This window comes from Helianthus annuus, chromosome 8 (assembly GCF_002127325.2).
Source record: "Helianthus annuus cultivar XRQ/B chromosome 8, HanXRQr2.0-SUNRISE, whole genome shotgun sequence".
In the NCBI taxonomy this organism is placed as follows: domain Eukaryota; kingdom Viridiplantae; phylum Streptophyta; class Magnoliopsida; order Asterales; family Asteraceae; genus Helianthus; species Helianthus annuus.
The window spans coordinates 110,425,063-110,451,350 of record NC_035440.2 but is presented as its reverse complement, the minus strand read 5'-3'; the positions used below and the strand labels follow the sequence as shown (position 1 = coordinate 110,451,350).

The window sequence follows — 26,288 nt, the reverse complement described above, 5'->3', positions numbered from 1 at the left end:
AAAGATTCCTTCCTCTAACTTGGTGGGAGATTTGGAGGAAGAGGTTCCTTGTTCTTTAGGTGTATTATCTAATTTGCGGTAGATAGCAGAAATCTTTTGTTTACCCATACTGTAATTTCAACAATTAATAAGTTAATGCACATATAGTCACAGAATGACAAATAAAATTTTCCTAATTGTTTTTCAATAGGCTTAAATCAATTAGAACAGTGAGCTTAATCAGTAAGCTTAAAACAGTGGCTCTGATACCATCTTATTTCTGTCACGGCCCCCGACCCAGTTTTACCCGTTTCCGGAGCCGCGGGACAGAAATCCTGCGGTATTTAAATTTTAGGCGATAGCGGAAGTCTTGTAAAAACAGGATCTTTCAATAATTTAAACTGCTCGCTTTATAACTTTAGGGATAAACTTCCTGAAATTTACAACAATGTGATTTCCCAGGGAAATCTTTATTTTTCAAAACATGTTTCTTTTATTTATTTACACTGAGCCACTTTTCTAAGCTGGGAGTGCTTCACGGCACTTCTCTTTCTTTGCTCACAACATATCACCTGAAACATGTTTGAAAAAGGTTTTGTCAGTGGGGAAATACTAAGTGAATCATTCATTTTACTAAAACGACCCATTGGTTATAATTCACAGTATTAAGAGCGATTATAATGTTTCTGATATCAAACCAACTACCCACGGTACTTTATCACTCGACCCACTGGCCCACCTGTCCAGTGGTGTCTGTGATTATGGTCATATCACCCATTGGCTGCCCCAATGTTGAAGATTATCAAGTAATGTATACAAAACCCCACATACCGGCTGTAACTTGGTGATTACAAAGACTTAATCCCTGTAATTATAACTTTAAAAATAACTTGGAGTTTTGTAAAACAGTTGATAAAAAGAGAATGACTCACTTTGCAGATTTTACGAGCAGAGTTTAAGCCTTACTGATTTGCCTGTGATTAACCTAATTTAATTAACAATGTACACACAAACGGGTTAGTAACTAATTCAGCAGTTACGTCAATTCACGAGATTAAACCCTCACAACAATTAATAAGTGCAATACTTTATAATTCAATGGATTCACAACGAATGACAGAGCATAGTCCGAATTCGAACAGCACTCAAACATTCAAGTCGAAATCACAATGAATAACAAAGTATCAGCTCAATTTGAGCAGCACTCAGACAATCGTTGGATAGTTATAATCGAACGGATGTTGAATCGTAATAGCGATCGAGTTATTACCCTGATTGCGGCAGCACCTCGTGATCGTGTGTGTGTTTATTGTAGTATTACAGCCACCCGACGTACAGACAACAACTTTACGTCGTTTTTATTTCTCAGTTCAAGTCCCAAGGTCGGCTATTTATAGCAATTTTTGAGACTCGCTTACGGACCGTAAACCCTTTCCCTTGCGGTCCGTAAGCTAAGCAGTCTAATTCATAGGCTGCCTAGGCTCGGGACTAGCTTTGGTGATTCAACAATTGGGCCAATCAGAACATAGCAACGTTTAATTTAGATAATTATTCAACTAGGGTTTGCCCCCCTTGAGTTTTAGGGGCCCTGATCCTGTTTCCGATTGTTCTGAAAATTCTAGGGCCAATGCAGAATTACTTGGGTGTCTCAATTAGGGTTTTCTTATTGACTAATTATCGTCCTAATTATTGATTTTAGTGACAGTTGTTACACAAATGACCATCACCCATGATTTTTGGTTGGTAATTGCAACATCCTATTCTTACCCCATGCCATTTCATTTGTTTTCTCTCTTGTTTCCCCTTTTTAGAATGCCTCCACAACGCGAAAACCCGGTATCTATTGAAGATCTGGCAGCTGTCATTACACAGCAAATAACTGTTGCTATCCCGAACATCGTTGCCCAATGTAACCAAGCCCTCAACAACAATAATGCCCCCTGCAGCTTCAAGACGTTCAACTCGGCTAAGCCATCAAAGTTTTCTGGGTCTCAAGGAGCGACTGCACTTCTGCAATGGTTCGAGAGTTTAGAGAGCACCTTCAGACATGTTCAATGTCCAAACGAGCGAAAGGTAGATTTTACATCTAGTGTCTTTGAGAAACGAGCTTTGACATGGTGGAACGGTGTGATGAGAGATAGGGGTGCCGAAGTGGCACTGGCTCAAACGTGGGAAGAACTTCGAGCACTGATGATGAAGGAATTCTGTCCTCGTCACGAGATCAGGGCCTTAGAAAGGGAATTCGACGATCTTAAGCAAGACAGCGGCAAACATCGAGCATACACTGATCGATATGAGGAGCTGAGCCTGTTGTGTCCCTCCATGGTTACGCCTTTGGATAAGGCGATCGAAAAATACATTGATGGCCTCCCTGACTCAGTTCAGGACATTGTTACTGGTAGTAACCCCACTACGGTTAGGCAGGCCATTGAGCTATCTGCAACCTTGACTGAATCTCAGATCAGGAAACGTAAGCTTTTCCGAAAGGGTGACAAGAAACCGGTCGAGGAATCGAAACCAATCGAGGAATTAAAGACCATGGATGAACAGACTGGATCCCCTAAGAAGTAAAAAAAGCGAAAGGCTTCTCAGAACTTCGCCATGGTTACTCACAATGATCAAGCTGTCCCCAACCAACCAGCTCAACCCCCTGCTAGGAAGCCATACAATGGAACTTCACCCTTGTGCAACCAATGTAACCTTCATCATCATGCTAGGGTGAAGTGCCGCGAATGCCAAATTTTTGGACTTAAAGGTCACATAGCAAAGTTTTGCCGAGCTGCAGTTACACCAAATCAAGCTGACAACAATCCTGCTCAAGCTCGCTTTCCACCAGGTTCTTGCTACAACTGTGGCGAGATGGGTCATTTCCGAAGAAATTGCCCAAAGCTTGCTAACGCTAATCCAGCACAGTGATGAGCATCTGACCGACTAGAAGACAACACCCTTTAGAAATAATCATGTCTTGTGTATTATTTTCTTTTGTTGTCAAGGTCCATGAAACAGTTGTTATCATCGTTTATAAATAAATCTTTTATTTACATTGCAATGTATTTATGAGGTTGTATGTATAAAGAACATATCCCTTACAATAACGACAATTAAGGAATCGTATTCCTTGAAAAGCAAACTTCCACCCAAATTTTTTTCCATTTTATGATATCTTGCGTTTCCATGAAGTTCCTAAGTACTCGTTTCTTCTAAGGAAAACGAAGTACAAGGCGCAAGTTACAACACTGGACGAATACCCAAAGTACCACTATAAATCCTTAATAAGGGTACCTAAGGTATTTCCATAAATCCAAAAATTGATGTGTTCCTTAATTCGAATATTACGTTTCTTTGGAAACAAAAATCGAATTTTTGGAAGATCTTCCTATCTTTTTAGATAGATCCCAGGGGACATTGAAGTCCATCTACTGGTTTCCATATCCATTTTCAATCGATAACAAGTTAATAACAAATTAATAACCAAGTTGAACAACTATGTGATTATGTGCTTATGTGTTCCCTTTTATGTTTTTGGTGTAATCCAAGTTTTTGTTATCCAAATCCTCGTAGAATCTTCCATATCATTCGTATAAGGGATTCATAGTAGGATATCCAAAGGTACTGTATTAAATCCTCAATGGGCTTTTACGTGATAGTAAAGACCCTTGGATTATATTGTACTATTCCATAATTAGACCCCTTGAGTGGTCAAGTTAAACAGATTGATCCAAAAATCTAGTTAGGAATATCATGTGATGATATAGCTGAAAGGACTCCTTGGTGGCCTAGTTAAAAAGATCATCTGTCGATCTAATTAAAAGGACCCCATGGTAGTCTAGTCATCCTCATCACAAGTTTGATATTCTTCCCCAAAACATTACAAAACAAACTATGCGGACTGTGCAAGGAATTACGTAATTATGGATGCATACATAATTATGGAATTTAGTGCACAGAAACCACAGCAAGCTTTGTCGTGTATCTAGAGTTAACCCTATTCATTTTTTGTTTCTGAAGAAATTGTGGAAAATGACTCGTTCCGTTCATTTTCGTTTCTGAAGAAATTGTGGAAAATGACTCGTTCCGTTCATTTTCGTTTCTGAAGAAATTGTGGAAAATGACTCGTTCCGTTCATTTTCGTTTCTGAAGAAATTGTGGAAAATGACTTATTCCGTTCATTTTCATTACTGAAGAAATTGTGGAAAATGACTCATTCCGTTCATTTTCGTTTCTGAAGAAATTGTGGAAAATGACTCATTCTGTTCATTTTCGTTTCTAAAGAATACCCATTAAGGAAAATGACTCATTCCGTGCATTTTCGTTTCAAAAGGATACCCATTAAGGAAAATGACTCATTCTGTGCATTTTTCATTTCTGAAAATTTTCAATCGAAGGAAATGAATATCCCTGATTTTTTTTCCTTCATTTCCATTTCTGAAGAGTCTCCGTTAAGGAAATGACAGGATGTTGCCTTGCATATCGCTGATGGTTATTTGGCAGAGTCACTAATAGACTCCTACGAATAAATTTCGGGACGAAATTTCCTAAAGTAGGGGAGACTGTGACACCTGTGTCACCACGACCATCAAACAAATACCAAGCCGATGAAATATTGTATTTCATACTTGGGATCTTGTATAAATATGTGTATCTTTTGCACATATCAATTCTTGTTCAATTTCAAACTTTATATCGCTTTCTGGAGAATTATACGCAAACTGGTGCGTAAACGTACTCAGTTTAAATGCGACAAATACTCTGGAACACCATCATATACTTAACATACCTTAAATAACCTTTACATAACTTAGAAATAAGTTTTGAAGGCTTTGGTATGGCAAAAACAAGTTAATTCGCTTACAGGGACTAAACTTGACAAACTGCGAAAGTATGCCAATTTGAACTGTAACAAACATTCCGGAACATGTCCATAAGTTAAACATACCATAAATATCCTCTCCATAGCTTAGAAATAGGCTTTGAGGTGTTCGGTGTGCTAAAATAAACTTTTGGATCATTCAGGGACTAAAAGTGTCAAAAAGTGCATAAGTTTGCACTTTCGCGCATAACTTACGTTCTGAATACATCCGGACATCCAAAAATTTATGTAAGCATCCTAATATTATGCCTTAGTGTTTGTCATGAGAAAAATCCATTCGTCGCGTCATTTGGATCGTCTTTCGCACTTATGCGCATTCCGTCGTAATTAAGCGAACATCGCGATCGTACGGCCAAACGAACCAACCTCCGGAATATTTTTTAGCATGTTTCATGTCCATAATGTTTAGGCATCATTTTAGGGCCTTAAAGTTGGCTTTACGGGCCTTGGAAGTGTTGGAAATGACTTAAATACGTAACAGGGACCTAAACTGTAAATTCTGAAAGTTTGTGCTGATCAGACAAGGCCAGGCGGCCCGCCTGAGTTTTGTGTATATCCTGACGCGGGCCGCGTCAGACATACAGACCAGATTCAATGTTTTCTGATCCACTTGCAGCGACCTTTCGAACACCCAAAGGGCAACGACACGTGTCAAAACCCTATGGTGGGGGCAAAATAAGCCACCACAACATTTCGACAAGTGTACGGATCGGATCGTGGCACGATATTCATGAAACGATCCTAACGGTCTTGCTTTTCCTATAAATACCCCCCCCCCTTTTTGGTTAAAAACCCACAAAATCTGATCTAACGCTCTAAGTTGAGGCCTTTGCTTCATACCTGAGCTTCTGGATCGAGATTAGCTTTCGGGGACCCTTCGTAAGTGTTCTTTCTTTCTTTTATTCACTTTTTCAAGTCCGAAAGTCAAAGTTTTCTTTGACTTTCTGCATTGACCAGCCTATGGTCAACACGAAGTTCTTGGAACTTCATAACGTGAGCGTGATCACGATGGTTATAGTCCGTAGCGACTATACCTACTGATTACCACGTTATCTAGGCTCAGTGACGAGTCATAGCTTCGGCCAAAATGCGCATTCTTGTGTATTTTGTAACCAAACTACTCGTGAGTATCAAAACCGTTTGTTTTGATACCAAACCTGTTTTCTAAACTTAGTTAAGCATGTTCTAACATGCTTAGCTCGTCACTTTTAGTTTAGCGTTTATTTAGGGTCGTAAGGTAAGCGATCTAAACAATCTCTTATACTTTCGAACCCGACCCATTTGGTCGATCATTACGATCCGACCAAACACATTAGGTGACCCTAGCTGTAACCTTCCGAGGTTATACCTTATGGTCACAATGTTAGGCGTTCCAAACGCGTTCTACGCGAACGACGCGTTAAGGTAGCATAAGCTACCTAAACGGGTCGTAATGGGTCGTAAGCACTTATGTTAGGTTTCATTTTAGTATACAGGCTTTGTTAAACCATATTACACGAGTCTCCATACTCGTTTGGTTTACGAACCCGCATATTATCCGATCCTTCTGATTTTGGTCCGGTATACTAATATAGCTACCTATTAGGTGCCGTTTGATATCCGTGATCTCTAGCATTATTTGGTTGTTATACAAGAACTTCAAAGCAATCTCAGGTGAGTACATAGAACCCCATCTTTTACATGTTTTCGAGGAGTTTATGTGAGTACATTGAACCCCTCTTTTACTGCTTTCCAAACTGTTTTGGGGTGAAACACATGTGCCTACTTGTTACTTTCATGTTTTCCTGTTTTCACATCATATACTTGCTATGTTCATTAGTACATTTATAGTACATGATTCCAATACACTTCATACTACGTACGCCCATTGTGTGCATACTTAGTACATCACTTTTCACTACATTTTATGCTATGTATGCCCATTGTGTGCATACTTAGTACATCACTTTACAATACATTTCATGCTGCGTATGCCCATTGTGTGCATACTTTACGATACATCTCATGCTACGTACGCCCATTGTGTGCATACTTAGTACATCACTTTACAATACATTTCATGCTACGTACGCCCATTGTGTGCTAGTACATTGTTTTACATTACATTTCTGTTGCATATGCTCATCCAGCATATGAACACATTATACCACATTTTGAACCGTTGTAACCATTTGACTATGTGAACCGTCTTAACCCTTTGATTTTATGAACCGTTTGTAACTATTGAACCGTGTGAACCAGTTGTATCTGTTGACATGATTTACATTTGACAATAGACAATTGACTATACATAAACATTTCTACAATCGTTAAACATTACATCTTGATGGTTTGGTTTGAGTAAGTGATCTAAGTAACGAGGCGTGTGTAATACGATACAAGCATGGTGGATACACCGCTGGTACTTCCTATATATAAGTGTTTGTATGGTATTACATATCGTAGCGTTATTTGAATCATTTCAGTTTGAGACATATAACATTTTATACAAATAACATACTTTTCACAAGACATTGACTTACAAACAACTTATCATATTCAACTCATTTTACATGGTTGTTCATTTAACCATACATTATTCTCTTATTTATACATATCATCTGATCTTACCGTTTTTCAATGCTTTACAAGACAAAGCGAATTACAAGGTTCATGACTAAACATTTTCTTAAACATAAGTCATGAATTCCGTTTTCACAAAACCAATGTATCTCATAGGCATTTTTATGCTGACATACCTATTTTCACATGTGTTTTCAGGAGATGATGCATAGGACTTATCAAGACATACTTAGGCGGACCTGTGCCTTAGTGACTTAAAACGAGACAAGAACTAGTTAAATTATGTTATGTACTCTTTGGTTCTTGTTTAAAACAATGTAAACTTTCATGTTTGATTAATAAAACGAAACTTCAATTGCCATGGATTTGAAACAATTGATTCTGTTACAACACTCCCCGACGTTTCCGCCACGATTTGTATGTTCTTCGTGGTTGGGGTGTGACACCCCTTGTTGTTGTTGAGATAAATTTTGTGATTCGTTTCTTGGTTGTTAAAAGTTTGTTGGTTGGTTTAGATTTTGTTGGTTACTACTATTGCCGGGTTCTCTCCAACCAAGGTTAGGGTGGTTACGCCATCCTTGGTTGTAGGTACCCGTTGGAGGACCCGACGGCCTAGGGCTATTATCATTGTAGTTAACCGTTTCTGTTTGATTATCCATTTCTTTTACACAACTCCAATTTTCATGTGGCCCACCACACCCTTCACAATCCATAACCGAGGCCGTTTTTGTGACAACTCGAATTTCCAAGATTTCTATTTTGCATTTATTGCACGTTCTTGTGTTATTAATTGATTATTTGCACAATTATTTGCTATGGAATGATATACGTTTTGATACAACGAATGGTATTGTGTGATTATGCATGGTTATGTGTTAATTGTGATAAACTTGTCAAATGTGTAAACTTGGTGGTGGAACTATGAAACGGTTATGAGATGGTGTGCATTTGTAAATTATAATACTTAGGGATGTAGATGGAAATTAGTGAAATCCTAGATACTTAACCCTAATCTCATTTCTCTAATCATTGGCACACAAAAACTAAATCACGTACTTGCAACTCTCTAATTCCCTAGCAATCATCATCACCCTCATCATTGGCAAGAAAATCATCACACTCGATTCCTCTTCCTCTAGAATCGTTCAAGGTAATTGTTTAAACATTGCTCATGATTAATTGTTAATTGATTTCTTGATTTTGTGTTCATGGAAAACCCTAATTTCTCATGTGATATTCTGTGATTTAATTCTGGATAGTTGAGATTACGACGATGATTAGATGCATGCTTGATAGGTTATTAATGTGATGATTGTTGTGGTTTAACATCGGTTGAATAATCTTGTTATCTGCCGTCATATGATTGGAATTAGGGTTGTTCGAATGATATACGTAACTGCTTTGATCTTGTTGAGTATGTGGAATGTTGGAATGCACGCATAGTTGAATGTCTGAGTTTATTGATCACTCAATGTCTGAGTTTTGTGATATGGTATGCTAGGTCCGAACTTAATGAACACACCTTAGGTCCGAGTTTAAACCCCCCCCCCTTATGTGTCCGACTTTGTTTAAAGACCTAATGGTCTGAGTTTATTAATGGATGAATGGACCGAGTTTAGTTATAAGGGTCCGAGTATAATTTTTAAATGTAAGTCCGAGTATAAGAAACTATATGGTCCGAATATAATGAATGTATTATGGTCCGACTTTAATGTATATCCCATTGGTCCGAGTTTAATCCTTTAAATACTTGACCGAGTTTATTGAATGTTTAATGGTCCGAGTATAATCTTCAAATGTTGGTCCGAGTATAGTGTATTGTTTATGGTCCGAGTTTAATAGATTGTTTATGGTCCGAGTTTAATAGATTGTTAATGGTCCGAGTTTAGTGTATCATCTTTGGACCGAGTTTGTTAATTTTGTAAATGGTCCGAGTTTAATGAGTATGTATGGGGCCGAGTATAATGAATATATATTGGACCAAGTTTAAAACATGATCAACCATGCCCGAATTTATATGTTGATTATATGTCTGAGGTAGTATGATATATCATGTGTTACCCAAGTTTTGAACAGGGGAGACCCCCCCCCATACTTGTCTGAGTTATTGAGAGGTGCATGACCCTGTAAATGTTCATATGAATTACGTGAACTGTATGAATGGGTTAACTGTTACGTGATACATGATTTATACATGATATTGGCTATCAAGCATTATGTGACATTAGATTACTTGCGTATCATTGCGAACATGAACTGATTTGTTATACGTGCATACAATAGGACTTGATTAATTACTTGTGAGTGCATAACCTAGCATACCGAGCAAACCAAGGTGAGTTCACACTCCTACTAAGGCATGGGATTCCCGGGTCGTGGGAATGGGTTAAAGGTTTCAATTGACTTAGAACGTACAAATGCTTTTCCTAGACTATCACCTATCATGGTCCTCGGATGTCAGGACGGTTCCGTAGGTTAGGATAACACCTACGTGGTCATATGCCAATTACTGCCTCGGATGTCAGGCACGCACGTAAAACCTACGTGTACGCATTACTTACTTCTATCCTCGGTACAAAGGATACGTACGTGAAACCCACGTACACCCCCGCGTCTCCTATCCTCGGTTGTGAAGGATACGTACGTAAAACCTACGTACACCCCATACGCGCTACTGTTCTCGGAAGAAGAACAGGGATGATACGAGAAGTTGATACGAATAGTCTAGTGGTCACATAACATGGGAAGCCCCCACCTGTATAACTTACTATTGGCCCAGTAGAGCCACCCGTTACTTACTGTTACGCACTTACTTACTGTGAACTCGCTCAACTAGTTTGTTGATCACTCTGTTACATGCCTTGCAGATCGTTAGGTACTTGGAGCTTGCACTGGAGAAGCGGGTCGTTGTGGGCAAGGATCGTGGTTTCTACGTTGAACTATTATGACATTTAAAACTATTAACTATTGTTGGATTATTTACTATGCTTCCGCTACACTTTGAAACTATGGTTATGTTTTGAACACCTATCGTATTGGATGGATGGTTTACATTTATTTTACTTAATATTAATTACATGTTCAATATGATTGGTGGCTTGATCCTGGTCAGTCACGCTCCCAAGCGGTGATACTCCGCAGGTGGATTTTGGGGGTGTGACAGATTGGTATCAGAGCCATTGGTTATAGAGAACTTGGTTTTAATATGGGAAAACGTTTTTATTAAAACCGGACTATAACCAGAACAGTGCTCTCGACGATCCACAATGACGCTTCGCTCCACGTGCAAGACTCGACATCCTAGGTAATAAGGTTTATGTTTATTACCTGCTTGCTAGAACTGTTTAGAACTTTGCTCGTAGTATGCTTACCCTACTATTGCTCACTATCTGTTATTGCTTAAGAACACATATGTGCTTACACTTTTCTGTCATCGCACTACTCGCGAACCATTCATACTTACGCTACCTTTACTGTTCGATCATGTCTGGACGTGTTAACATGACTCAAGCCCAGTTGACGGCTCTCATTAACGAACAAGTTTCTACGGCGCTTGCAGCCGCACAAGCAGGAGGTATAACCTGCTATTCCAGACCTATTCTAGGATGTTAGATCCTACTCTCGTGACCCAACTCTCGCGCCTAACCATGACCTATCTTCCTCGCGCAACGGGTCAGAACACACAGCAACCTGTCTGCACATTCAAGAACTTCATGGACTGTCGTCCAAGCACATTCAGTGGCACAGAAGGAGCAGTGGGACTACTCCATTAGTTTGGAAAGAACGAGTCAGTATTCGAGATGTGTGAATGCCCTGAGGCACACAGGGTTAAGTACGTCACTGACACGTGGAAGGAATCGCGCTAACCTGGTGGGACGCGCAAGTTCAGATATTAGGGCTGGCAGCTGCTCACGCCACCCCTAGAACGAATTCAAAGAACGCATTAAAAGGGAATACTGCACGCGTGATGACATCCACAAGTTGGGAGTGGAGCCTTACCATTTGAAAATGACGGGGTCATAAATTGAAACTTATACGAAACGGTCGACAATACTGCCTAGTGTCTTGCTACATCGGCTAACCTCGACAATATCCAAGACGTTCAGTGTCTTGCTCATCGCCTCACGGATCGGGCAGTGGAGCAGAACATACTGCCTAGTTGTATCAGCGCTATTACTACCGCTACCACTTCTGCTACTCCCGCTACTCCTAGTGACACACAAGCGGAAATGGGATGGGTATTCCAGCAAGGGTTCCGCTACCGTTCAGTCTCAAGCACAGCAGCAGCGCAAGAGTAGTGATCACCAGAGCACAGCAGAAGCTAAGGATTCAGGAGTCCACGGCCTGCAAATCGGAATTCGCCAGCAGCAACAGCAAGCAGAAATCCTATGCAAAGAAAAGATTGTTCGCATTCCTCGCTCTAGTCAGGAACCTCTCGAAGTTCAAGGCGACAAGAGTGGTGCTGTGGTTGGCATCATCTCTTCCTTAAAGGCGCAGAAAAGTTTACGAAAGGGGCACACTACCATTCTGGCACTTGTCACTGACGCATCAGCAAAGGAAAAGAAGCTGGAGGATATTCCAGTTGTACGTGACTTCCCTCAGGTGTTTCCTGAAGATTTACCCGGTTTACCGCCTCATCGTCAAGTCGAGTTTCAGATTGAGTTGGCTCCTGGAGCAGCACCAATAGCCCGCGCACCGTATCGTTTAGCTCCAACCGAACTGGAAGAACTGTCGAAGCAGCTACAAGAGCTCTTGGAAAAGGGCTTTATTCGTCCAAGCTCTTCGCCTTGGGGAGCTCCAGTGTTATTTGTGAAGAAGAAAGACGGTACGTTCAGAATGTGCATCGACTACCGCGAACTTAATAAGGTGACGGTGAAGAACCGTTATCCCCTTCCGCGCATAGATGACTTATTCGACCAGTTGCAAGGGTCGTGTTATTACTCCAAGATAGACTTGAGGTCAGATTATCATCAGCTGAGAGTCCGGGATGAGGACGTCTCCAAAACCGCTTTCAGAACTCGCTACGGTCATTACGAGTTTCTGGTCATGCCATTCGGGCTTACGAACGCGCCTGCAGTCTTCATGGATCTTATGAACAGGGTGTGTAAACCCTATCTAGACATGTTCGTTATCGTATTCATCGACGACATTTTGATTTACTCCAAGAGTCAGGAGGAGCACGAGCAGCATTTACGTCTTATTATGGAACTACTCCGAAAGGAGCAACTGTACGCCAAGTTTTCAAAATGCGACTTCTGGCTTCGTGAAGTCCATTTCTTAGGCCATGTGGTGAACAAGGATGGGATTCATGTCGATCCATCCAAGGTAGATTCGATCAGGAATTGGCCAGCACCGCGAACACCAACAGAAATACGCCAATTTTTGGGTTTGGCAGGGTACTACAGGCGGTTTATCAAAGACTTCTCCAAGATCGCGCAGCCGCTTACTATGCTAACACAGAAAGGTGTCGTTTACAGATGGGGTAATACGCAGGAAACTGCTTTTCAGTACTTAAAGGATAGGCTTTGCAGCGCACCTATTCTCTCATTGCCAGAGGGCACAGATGACTTCGTGGTTTACTGTGACGCATCGATACAGGGGCTTGGTTGTGTATTGATGCAGCGGGATAAAGTTATTGCCTACGCCTCTCGTCAACTCAAGGTTCACGAACGAAACTACACGACGCACGATCTAGAGCTGGGAGCTGTTGTTTTCGCGCTTAAGATATGGCGACACTACCTGTACGGTACCAGGTGCACGATTTACACCGATCACAGGAGTCTCGAGCATATCCTTAAGCAAAAGGATTTGAATATGCGTCAACGGAGATGGGTTGAACTTCTGAACGACTACGAATGCGCCATCAAGTACCATCCAGGCAAGGCCAATGTTGTGGCTGATGCCCTCAGTCGGAAGGACACTTTACCTAAGTGTGTACGAGCACTACAGCTTACCATCCAGTCCAGTCTTCCTGCACAGATACGAGCTGTTCAGATCGAAGCACTAAAACCCGAAAACGTCAAGGCTGAAGCCTTACGTGGTTCAAGGCAACAAATGGAACAAAAGGAAGACGGCGCCTACTATGTAACGGGGCGTATTTGGGTCCCACTTTATGGCGGTTTACGCGAACTTGTGATGGACGAAGCGCACAAGTCTCGCTACTCGGTACATCCAGGGTCGGATAAGATGTACCACGATATCAAAACAACTTACTGGTGGCCAAACATGAAAGCTCTTATCGCAACTTACGTCGGCAGGTGTTTGACTTGTGCAAGGGTTAAAAATCAAGTATCAGAAACCATCAGGCCTACTTCAACAACCGGAAATACCACAATGGAAATGGGAGCAAATTTCCATGGATTTTGTTACTGGCCTACCTAGATCCCAGCGTGGGAATGACACTATCTGGGTGATCGTTGATCGACTCACAAAGTCTGCTTACTTCTTGGCAATCAAAGAAACAGATAAGTTTTCTACCTTAGCAGACATCTACTTGAAAGAAGTTGTTTCGAGGCACGGAGTGTCAACCTCTATCATTTCGGATCGGGATGCACGATTCACGTCAGAACTATGGCAAGCGATGCACAAAGCGTTTGGCTCTCGTTTAGACTTGAGCACAGCATATCATCCTCAGACGGATGGGCAGTCTGAGCGCACAATACAAACTCTTGAAGACATGCTTCGGGCATGTGTTATTGATTTCGGCAACGGCTGGGAAAAGCATCTCCCTTTGGTGGAGTTTTCGTATAATAACAGTTATCACACCAGCATACAAGCCGCACCATTCGAGGCATTGTACGGACGTAAATGCCGGTCACCTCTCTGTTGGGCAGAGGTGGGGGATAGTCAGATTACGGGTCCAGATATTGTAGTGGACGCCACAGAAAAGATTGCACAAACACGACAACGCATGGCGGCAGCTCGTGACCGTCAGAAAGCCTACGCGGACAAGCGTAGCAAGCCTTTGGAATTTCAGGTCGGGGACCGGGTTTTACTAAAAGTCTCACCCTGGAAGGGTGTGGTTCGATTTGGTAAACGAGGCAAACTCAATCCGCGGTATGTTGGACCGTTCGAAATCACTGAAAGAATAGGCAAAGTAGCCTACAGATTAAACCTACCAGCTGAACTCGGTGCAGTTCACAATGTATTTCACGTGTCGAATCTGAAGAAATGCCTATCGGATGAGACCCTTATAGTTCCTTTTAAGGAACTCACTATCGATGAGCGGTTGCAGTTCGTCGAGGAACCAGTTGAAATCACGGACCGGGATGTTAAGGTCCTCAAACACAAGAGAATCCCTCTTGTTCGAGTTCGTTGGAACTCCCAACGTGGCCCAGAGTACACCTGGGAACGCGAAGACCAAATGAAAGAAAAGTACCCCCAGTTATTCGAAACCAATGCAACCACTACTGAGGCTGAAGCTACTACGACTGAATTTCGGGACGAAATTCCAAATCAACGGGGGGATGATGTGACACCCCAGGAAAACCAGTGAACGATGTAACTTACCTAGCTTCCTCAGTGAGTGCGTACCAAATTTCGGGACGAAATTTCTTTTAAGTTGGGGATAATGTGACAACTCGAATTTCGAAGATTTCTATTTTGCATTTATTGCACGTTCTTGTGTTATTAATTGATTATTTGCACAATTATTTGCTATGGAATGATATACGTTTTGATACAACGAATGGTATTGTGTGATTATGCATGGTTATGTGTTAATTGTGATAAACTTGTCAAATGTGTAAACTTGGTGGTGGAACTATGAAACGGTTATGAGATGGTGTGCATTTGTAAATTATAATACTTAGGGATGTAGATGGAAATTAGTGAAATCCTAGATACTTAACCCTAATCTCATTTCTCTAATCATTGGCACACAAAAACTAAATCACGTACTTGCAACTCTCTAATTCCCTAGCAATCATCATCACCCTCATCATTGGCAAGAAAATCATCACACTCGATTCCTCTTCCTCTAGAATCGTTCAAGGTAATTGTTTAAACATTGCTCATGATTAATTGTTAATTGATTTCTTGATTTTGTGTTCATGGAAACCCTAATTTCTCATGTGATATTCTGTGATTTAATTCTGGATAGTTGAGATTACGACGATGATTAGATGCATGCTTGATAGGTTATTAATGTGATGATTGTTGTGGTTTAACATCGGTTGAATAATCTTGTTATCTGCCGTCATATGATTGGAATTAGGGTTGTTCGAATGATATACGTAACTGCTTTGATCTTGTTGAGTATGTGGAATGTTGGAATGCACGCATAGTTGAATGTCTGAGTTTATTGATCACTCAATGTCTGAGTTTTGTGATATGGTATGCTAGGTCCGAACTTAATGAACACACCTTAGGTCCGAGTTTAAACCCCCCCTTATGTGTCCGACTTTGTTTAAAGACCTAATGGTCCGAGTTTATTAATGGATGAATGGACCGAGTTTAGTTATAAGGGTCCGAGTATAATTTTTAAATGTAAGTCCGAGTATAAGAAACTATATGGTCCGAATATAATGAATGTATTATTGTCCGACTTTAATGTATATCCCATTGGTCCGAGTTTAATCCTTTAAATACTTGACCGAGTTTATTGAATGTTTAATGGTCCGAGTATAATCTTCAAATGTTGGTCCGAGTATAGTGTATTGTTTATGGTCCGAGTTTAATAGATTGTTTATGATCCGAGTTTAATAGATTGTTAATGGTCCGAGTTTAGTGTATCATCTTTGGACCGAGTTTGTTAATTTTGTAAATGGTCCGAGTTTAATGAGTATGTATGGGGCCGAGTATAATGAATATATATTGGACCAAGTTTAAAACATGATCAACCATGCCCGAATTTATATGTTGATTATATGTCTGAGGTAGTATGATATATCATGTGTTACCCAAGTTTTGAACAGGGGAGACCCCCCCCCCATACTTGTCTGAGTTATTGAGAGGTGCATGACCCTGTAAATGTTCATATGAATTACGTGAACTGTATGAATGGGTTAACTGTTACGTGATACATGATTTATACATGATATTGGCTATCAAGCATTATGTGACATTAGATTACTTGAGTATCATTGCGAACATGAACTGATTTGTTATACGTGCATACAATAGGACTTGATTAATTACTTGTGAGTGCATAACCTAGCATACCGAGCAAACCAAGGTGAGTTCACACTCCTACTAAGGCATGGGATTCCCGGGTCGTGGGAATGGGTTAAAGGTTTCAATTGACTTAGAACGTACAAATGCTTTTCCTAGACTATCACCTATCATGGTCCTCGGATGTCAGGACGGTTCCGTAGGTTAGGATAACACCTACGTGGTCATATGCCAATTACTGCCTCGGATGTTAGGCACGCACGTAAAACCTACGTGTACGCATTACTTACTTCTATCCTCGGTACAAAGGATACGTACGTGAAACCCACGTACACCCCCGCGTCTCCTATCCTCGGTTGTGAAGGATACGTACGTAAAACCTACGTACACCCCATACGCGCTACTGTTCTCGGAAGAAGAACAGGGATGATACGAGAAGTTGATACGAATAGTCTAGTGGTCACATAACATGGGAAGCCCCCACCTGTATAACTTACTATTGGCCCAGTAGAGCCACCCGTTACTTACTGTTACGCACTTACTTACTGTGAACTCGCTCAACTAGTTTGTTGATCACTCTGTTACATGCCTTGCAGATCGTTAGGTACTTGGAGCTTGCACTGGAGAAGCGGGTCGTTGTGGGCAAGGATCGTGGTTTCTACGTTGAACTATTATGACATTTAAAACTATTAACTATTGTTGGATTATTTACTATGCTTCCGCTACACTTTGAAACTATGGTTATGTTTTGAACACCTATCGTATTGGATGGATGGTTTACATTTATTTTACTTAATATTAATTACATGTTCAATATGATTGGTGGCTTGATCCTGGTCAGTCACGCTCCCAAGCGGTGATACTCCGCAGGTGGATTTTGGGGGTGTGACAGTTTTTGCCATTTCTAACTTTTTTATTTTTGAAGAAAGGGTCTCGATTTGGGCTTGCAAGGAAGTGCTTTCATCAACCTTATGGGCGCCCGGGGCAATAGATTTTGTGCCTCGGGGAGTGTGCCATTGAAAATTGGTTTGAGCAATTTCCTCAATTTGATTATAAATTTCATTTGGGCGACGATTACCTAAAAGTCCCCCGGAGCTAGAGTCAAGTGTTTGTCTTGTGTATGGCAACAACCCATTATAGAAAGTGGATACTTGTTGCCATACCGCAAGACCATGATGAGGACACTTTCTTAGTAGCTCCATGAACCTTTCCCAAGTTTCATATAAGGATTCCCAGTCCTCTTGTGAATATATGTTAATTTCAATCATTAATTTAGCCGTTTTAGCAGGAGGGAAATACTTATATAAAAACTTTTAGGCTAGTTAATCCCAGGTGTTTACCGAACCAATTGGGAGGGTATTAAGCCAAGCCTTAGCTCGGTCTTTTAGTGAAAATGGAAACATTTGAAGGCGGATGGCGTCATTTGATGCTCCATTGATCGGAAAAGTATCACATATTTCCAAGAAGTTAGTAATATGTAAATGGGGATCTTCGTCCGCAAGCCCATGGAAGGTTGCAGAGTTTTGGAGCATTTGTATCAAATGCGGCCAAAGCTCGAAGTTGTTGGCCTCGACATTCGGTGCATTGATAGCGGCGCTGAGATTACCTATGGTGGGACGTAGGTAATCCATGAGGGTGCGCCATTGGAAGTGGGTCCCCCGAAACTTTCTCTTGGTTGTTAGCTTTAAGTCTTTTTCTTAGAAAGTGTTCGGGTTCGTCTAGAGGTTCTTTTATGTCTCTACTAGAACTGGAGCTCATACACTACGTAGAAAGTTCAGATGTGGCGCCTGGGTTCCAAGTCCTGCAATAAAAACAAAAAAAAGAACGTTGGTCAGAAGTTTCACCATGGCCCCGTGCTCAGATGAACACGGCCCGTGGTCGGAGATACAGTAATTGTTTCCCGGATCCCTGATACTGGGGAGCTCGACACGGCCCCGTGCTGCACCCACACGGCCCCGTGCTCAACTCTCTGTAACTTGGAAAATAAAAACTGCCAGTAACAATGCTGGGCACGGTCTGTGTCCGACCAGGCATGGCCCATGCTGAACTCTGCAGGAACTGAAAATTTAAGAAAAATCCTAAAAAACAGAAAAATAAGAAAAAACGATTAGGCCGTTGATTCCTAACTTTCTTAAATCCTTGTGTCCCCGGCAACGGCGCCAAAAAACTTGATGTGTGCGGTGTTATATATATTTTATGTATATTTTTAGCCCTTTTTACACCTTAGTCAAGTTTTAAATTTATAAATCACGATATTTTACTAATACTAAACACACATATGGGCAAGTGCACCCATCATGAGCGTAGTATAGCGTTGGTAAGATACCGAGGTCGTCCAAGGAAAAAAAACACAAGAGCTTTTAGTACCGGTTTATCCTCAACGTCTAATCAAATCAAAATTTTAGAAAAAGGTTTAAACATGAAAATAAAAACTAAAAATGCTGAAAATAAAAATAAAATAAAAAACAGATAGACAAGATGAATCACTTGGATCCGACTCGCCTTTAGTGTAACCTTTGATTATTTCAGCACTTTTGCACTTTTTAAGAGATTATCATAGTTATAGTAGTAGGCCCCTCTTTTGAAGGTGACGTTACCCTCAACCCAGTAGTTTGAGTCAGCAAGGATACAATCCTAAAGGGTTGGATTATTGAAAGATAATTAATTAAGTTATTAATGCGTAATGTGGTAGGCCCCTCTTTTGAAGGTGACGTCACCCTCGGCTAAGTAGTTTGAGTCAGCAGGGACACAATCCTAAGTAGCCGGGTTAATGTTTTAATAGTAGTTTACATATGAGGGGATCAAGAAATTCGGACCCCCGCCATCCAATACCAGTGGGTATTGAAGGAGGTCCTACTAAGCTTGACCCAGGTCCTTGCAGGATCTATACACTGAACAAGGAAAGACACTTACCAAACCATTCCCTTAACCCCTGACCAGGTAGCCAACATATCTCCATATAGACCGTGGAGATATGAATGGTGTAAATCTTTTATTTTATATAGACAGTAAAATAACGCCAAGACACCACGGACAAATGATAAGGAAGTTTCACCTTCAACATAAGAAACTAGTTATTAAAGTCATTAATACATAACCAAATAAAAAGTGTGAAAAGATTAAAAATAAAAAGTATTACACTAAATACTTTTCTTCACCAAGTGATGTAAGAGACTTAGGTAAACATGGCCTTTGATTGTTAAGAACTCTTACTATCAATCTTGGATCCCGAGACTACTACACACACTCTATGATGGATGATGGATGATGGTGGTGGATGTGGGTTGTGATGGTGGTGATGGTGGGTGAAGTGTGAGAGAGGTGGTTTGCCAAGGGATGCCTTTGAAGTGAACCAAGCACCTCTATTTATAGCCTGCACAGAAGCCCGGACACAGCCCCGTGTTCATCTCTCTTCTCTTTCTTTATTAAATGCAGTTTGTCTGCATTAGTTGACCACACCCCCGTGTCTGCTGGGCACGGCCCCGTGTGCAGAAGCGTATCTGTACTATCAAGATTTGCCTGGATTCTACGAATCTTAGCGTTGACCACGGCCCCGTGTCCGTTGGGCACGCCCCCGTGTTGGGAGATAGAAGCTTCTACAACTTTGTCTTTTCTGCAGACACTTGGGCACACCCCCGTGCTCAATGAGCACAGGGCGTGTTCAGCCTTCTGTTCTTTTGTTTTTGTTTGGGAAGATGTTGTCGAGGGGTCGGGCATGCCATGTTTATTCCTTTTCTTGTATTATAGTTGAATTTGGCTGCATTTTTTGCTTCTTTTGCTCATTTAAGCTCTTTTATCCCTGAAAATACAAAAGAAAGACAAAAGCACACTTTTTCCAACATTAGTACTAAAAAATGGTTAGTTTTATGCCACATTTGATGTAATTTATGTGTTGCAATTTACACACATCATGCACGAAAGTTTACACATAAGTTAACAAGTTACGAACACATAACTATCATGGCAAACACGTAGAACACGTTAACAGTATCAGTCAAGTACACATAAGGCCTAAACTTGTGCGATTCAGATGATTGGGCCGTTGAGCTTGTGCGAGCCCAATCATCTTGTGCGATTTAGTAAATAAGCCCAATGAACAACCGGCCCAACCTGTTGGGCGATCAGCACAACCTTGTGCGATCCACAACGGGTTGTGCGATCCAAAAACATACTCGGCCCATTTATACATGCAACCCACAACTTGTGCGGCCCAAATAACACTAACAGTTTCATATCTTGTGCGGCCCAACATGTTGTGCGATCTTGCAATACCGAGTTGTACAGTATGCTATAGCGGTTGTACCCTATGCCTTGTGCGACTGGCTTGTGCGACTAGCCTTGTGCGACTGGCCTTGTGCGATCATTTATGTATTTCCTTAAATCATGCAATCAGTTTCGTTAATTCCATTCAATTTTCTAGACCAATTTAACAGTTTCCAACTTTGTGTTAATCGATCAAATTGAGCATTTTCCTATCAATTCTCATGAACCCTAATTAACCCTAATCATCATACAAATCATAAACAACATTTTAACTTTCAGCCGGATCTTCATACTACCGAGATCAAAAACTAACATACCACCTATGGTTATCAACATGAATCAAACTAACCAAACTCATACTCGAAATTCATCAATCCAATCTACGCAATCGGTCTTAATCAATCTGGATCAATTCATGCTTTTAGTCATCAAACAAAACAATCTCATCGTATATATCTATATGTGTCGATATCAAGCACATGAGTCTAATTCATGATCATAGTTTTAACAACATATTTGCTAGCATGAAACCCTAATCAAACACACCACAAAACAACATCAAGAATATAGCAATCTATCAATGATGAACACTAACCAGGAAACCGAAGAACTAGATTGATCGAGATTGAGAGGCCTCGGGTGTGAGGATTGCCGTCGAACAAGAGAGAGGGGAGGAGAGAGAGCTTAGGGTTTTGTGTGTGTTCCTGTGTTTGAAAATAATGAGAAACAAACCCCACACATGGGTGCTTGTATGCGTATAAAAGGAGTGGGCCGAACCCATCATGGGCTGCCCTTGGTTTCGAGTACAAGAAGTGTGGCCCAAAAGGGCTTGTGCGATTGGACTAGTGTTGTGCGGTCGAGACTTATTATACACTTATACTTATAACACAATCCTACATAACATGTAACATTCAACTCACAATCATTCCTTTAAAATCAACATATAAATTAGTCATATAAAGTTCATACAAGTTACATCAACACAAGGATTGGTTTTGAAATACGAGTTGTCACATTCACTGTCATCAGTCTCTTTCTTCTTTGAAACATGTTCACTGGCGGTTTGACTTTGTCATGCTTGAGTTTTTGTTGTTGAAGTAGGCTTTTTTGTGGCTGTTTGGAAAGACAAAATGACGTGAGTTTTTTGTTTGAATATGTATCTTCAAACCACTCATCAGTGTCATTCGTCTCTTCATGCCATTATAATATTCATCAATAACAAAACACAAAAAATGACATAAGTCTGACACCAGCATCTTTTTGTTTAAGATTTGTCCATCTCATGCAGCAAAATGTTATTGAGTCACAACACCTTAGGGAAGAATGCATTCTGCGAAACTTCGCGTAGAACAATATTGAATATACAAGAAACGATGTTTGCCATTTTGACGTTTTACTGAGGAAATAGTGTATCTGAAAGAAACGTCGATTTTTTGGAATCTTTGATGTTTGAGTGTTTTGGCGTTTTCTAAGATGATTGGTATATAGTAAAATATGGCGTTTTTTAGTAGGTGTGTTTGATGTTTTGGGGTTTTTGGCGTTTGTAAGATGAATGGTATATAGTAGAAAATATGGCGTTTCAGGTTCGGGGCGTGTGTTTTATGTCTGAGATGTTTTGTTTATATAGGGATGTGTTTTGGCCCGTAATGGCGTTTTATTCATTAGTTTGGCGTTTTTGGTAGAGAAGTCTAAAGACCCTTTTACCCTTAATGAAGCGTTCCCACTTAATAGAAGTCATGTTATTTACGAAAACGTCACCGCGCCAATCTAGTCCATAGATTGTTTTGATGTGACGATCCATTTCTCACACCTTTCACCGTTTTCTCTAAATTCTGACCCTAATTATATATATGCCACAACTTAGTGCAATTAACTAATTTGTTTACAATTTTATAAATCCCTATAAAAGAATAGTTTATTATGTTTATAGAAATTTAACGATTGAGTAAACCTTTTGAACAATTTTTTTACTTACCTTGATGTCTAAGTTTTATAAACAATTTAATATGTATTTCAATAATCTATTTAATTTAGTAAACTTTAAAAAAAGGATTATGGAACATATCTTTTGCTCACAGCCGCCAAAGTCCAAACGTTTTCAATACCAAGTACCTGATCCAATTTATGCATTCAGTTGGTAGTAAACTGATTTGTTTTTAAGACGCCATCTTCTTTGTTTTGATTTTCTTGATTATTACTTTATAAAAGAAAACCTGTATTTTAATTAGTAAAAATTAAACTGGGTTGGAGTAACAAATATTTGTGCTAAGCAGTTGATGGGCCGAAACTATGTGGATCAGAGGCAATAATTTTCTAGCCTATCATCTTTTTCTCCGATTAGGGTCTTAAACTTTAATCAAATCCCACCCAAAATCACGTTTATGTTTCCGAATCCGCCTGGTATTCAAATAACAATGGCAATTTAGAAAACAATACCTTAAATTCCGTATCTGAAGTCGTAGATTATTATTGTGGGACGAACGCCGAACCACATGAATGAAGTGTTGAAGTGTAGATGTTTGGTGACATGTCTAGCTTAAAGCAACACGACAGCGACCGGAGACGTCAACGATCTGGTCCGCTTGTAGTTTTCTAAACAAAATTTTACGCCCTTAAATATGGATGCGTCGGTGTTTGTTGATCCACTATCGTTAGTGAGATATCATATAAATATGTATAATAATCATTCTGGTAATAAAAGTTATACAACCATGAAAACAGAAAATCATGATAAAAGAGACTGGTGGTGTTATAACTTATAACTTAAATCCTTCAGATCGAAAATCAAGCAATGAAAAAAAATGCGGTGAACGTGGATCGAACACGTGACCTTCAGATCTTCAGTCTGACGCTCTCCCAACTGAGCTATCCCCGCAATGTGTTACAGTTGCTACATTAAACCTTGATTAAACAATAATAACTTGTTGATTGCTTGCCGCACAAAAAGAGGCTTAATCTCTCAAGATTCTCCTAATAACCTGCTTAATTTTTTTAATTTATTGATCACATGTCTCTATGGCTACTTGGTATGGTTAAGGCTCATCTTTGGAAGATATCGGGTGTGACGAAGCTAAGGAAATAGAGGATGTAACTAAAATATATATGTATATGTTGTATGTATATGTGTGTGCATAAAGAAGAAGAGAGAGGAGCGGCTTCAATGTCTTGACGTTCACGACGACGGGGCTCCGGAAAATGTGTGCCGGGCGGCGCCGGGCCAAGACGGGGCGGGGATACCGTCTAGCCATCAAATTCCCAAACACTAGTTACAATTATTAAGAATATACTGTGATCAATTTTCAAAAATATCGCATGTATTACCAATTACAAATACAGAGGCACATCCAATTATCCATCTCTATACTTAAAACCTAATCGTGTTCGGACCCAAACCGTTCATATCCATAACTTTCCTCATAGTCTCCGCTTTTGTCCTCTTCGATCTGTACTTCCCGGCAGCCAATTCAGACCCAACAATCAACGATCTCGCAGACCCATCAGCAACAGACTTATTATACGACGATACGATCTTCGTTTTCGCATGATGGTGAAGAGTTTTGAGAGGCCCGTTCCACCGTGCCACACCTTGATCTTTCAATGCCTCAACTGCCCCTATGCTCGCAGCCACCAGCCACGATTTTATCACGGCACCACTGCTCATGTTTCTGATTATTATTTGTAGAAAAGATGATCAGATTGGAATTGGAAGTGAAATTTTTGGTTGGTTGGTGATTGGAGGGGTGTGGTATATATATGTAGGTACGGTGTTCGAGGAAATGCCTGAAACAGGATGCGGGTTTGGAAGCAGCTGCTGGTTTTGATCACTTGGGACCAAAGATAAATAAATGCCTGTGGGCGGAATCCGCACTTTTGGGCTGGTTTATACTTTATTGCTCCCACATCATGTGCATTTGGCGTGTCTGTATATATATTTGAGTCAACTTTTGTTTTGATTAACGTAGTTTCCTCTATCGGTTTTGCTCTAATAATTTAAAAATAACTATTTTCCTCTTTGATCTTTTGAGTTCGTCATCAGTTTGCTCCCTGCATCTAACTCAGTTAAAATGTTCAATTAAAAGTAGGGGTATTTCGGTAGTTTACTCCCTGGCTCTAACTCAATTAAAACGATTAGTTAGAAGTCACGGTAGTCGTGGTCGGCAGGTGGTGGTCGGTAGAAAGAGTGGTTGGAAAGATGTGGGATGAGAAAAGAATTACTTATATACATGTAAATAAACAAGTTATAGGTTTATTTAGGTGAAAAGACTTACATGTCTTTGCTTTTATCTATAAAATTACCAAAATACCCTTCTAGTTAAGGGATTTTTGGATGGAGTTAGAGGCGGGGAGCAAAATGACAATAAGTTAGAAAAACCAGGGAGGAAATGGCTATTTTTAAACTATTGGGACAAAACCGTTAAAATGACCAAATCATAGGGAGCAAAATGGAAGTTCTCTATATATATTTTGAACGGTAAATTTGGATTAGTGACGGTCTAATGGAGTATTATTATGCCATGAGCGGAATCACCTGATCATATTCATCTCCACTAGGCTATAATGTCTATACAACAATTCAGGAGGAAACCCAATTTGGGGAAAAAAAAAAACCCTTACGAGAATTGAACCCAAGACCTCATGGTATCTAAAGCTTTATCTCACCCTCAAAATGTCGCTAGGCTATAATGCCATGTAGGGGTGTGCAGGGTTCGGTTATTAGCATTAACCGTAACCATAATCGAAGTCATCGGTTAATTTGTCGGTTTTCGTTTCGGTTCGACTAATAACCAAATCAAACAAATGCTAAATTTTTTTTGCTTAGAAATACATGTAATTGAGGTATAAATACATGAAATAGATGTATAAAAATGAAATGGAGATATAAATACATAAAATAGAGGTATAAATACATGAAATGAAGGTATAAAAAATGAAATGGAGGTATAAATACATGAAATGAAGGTATAAATAAATTAAATGAAAGTATAAAACATGAAATACAAGATTTGGGGTTATAAAAGCTAGAAATATATGAAAATATAAATGGTTAGCTTCAGTTCGGTTGATCGATAGTACAAAAGATAACCGATAACCGACTTTCGGAAACCGCTGTTTCGGTCAATTTTGGTTCGGTATTGTCTGTTTTCGGTTCGATTTCGGTTAATGGTTCAGTTATTGCACACCCCTGCCATGGACATTTGGGTATTATTATAAGCTTAGAATTTAAAACCATTTATTTTTTTAGTAAAATATTAAATTATTTTAAGATTGTTTTCGATGTTGATTATACCTGTAAATAAATTAAACATTTAGTAAATCATTTGATTAAAAGTTCGTTTAAGTTCATTTATTTAAAATAAATTAACATTAACACAAGTTTTTGTTCATTTAACTAAACAGATTAATATGAACAAATGACTCATTTGTTTGTGTTAGTTCATTTATGTTCGTGTATGCATTTTATATTCGTTGGTTTATGTTGATTTACATTTATTCATTCTTTTAT

The 26,288-nt window shown here is 39.9% G+C and overlaps 2 non-coding genes across 2 annotated transcripts; one reads left to right on the top strand and one right to left on the bottom strand.

The window, feature by feature from the left end:
- The first annotated feature begins 17,689 nt into the window (after positions 1-17,689).
- Positions 17,690-17,796, top strand: LOC118481479. Its single transcript, XR_004865688.1, has one exon. It is a non-coding gene; the product is annotated as a small nucleolar RNA R71 (small nucleolar RNA).
- Positions 17,797-23,587: 5,791 nt separating this feature from the next.
- TRNAF-GAA lies at positions 23,588-23,660 on the bottom strand. Its single transcript has one exon. It is a non-coding gene; the product is annotated as a tRNA-Phe (tRNA).
- Between the last annotated feature and the right edge of the window lie 2,628 nt (positions 23,661-26,288).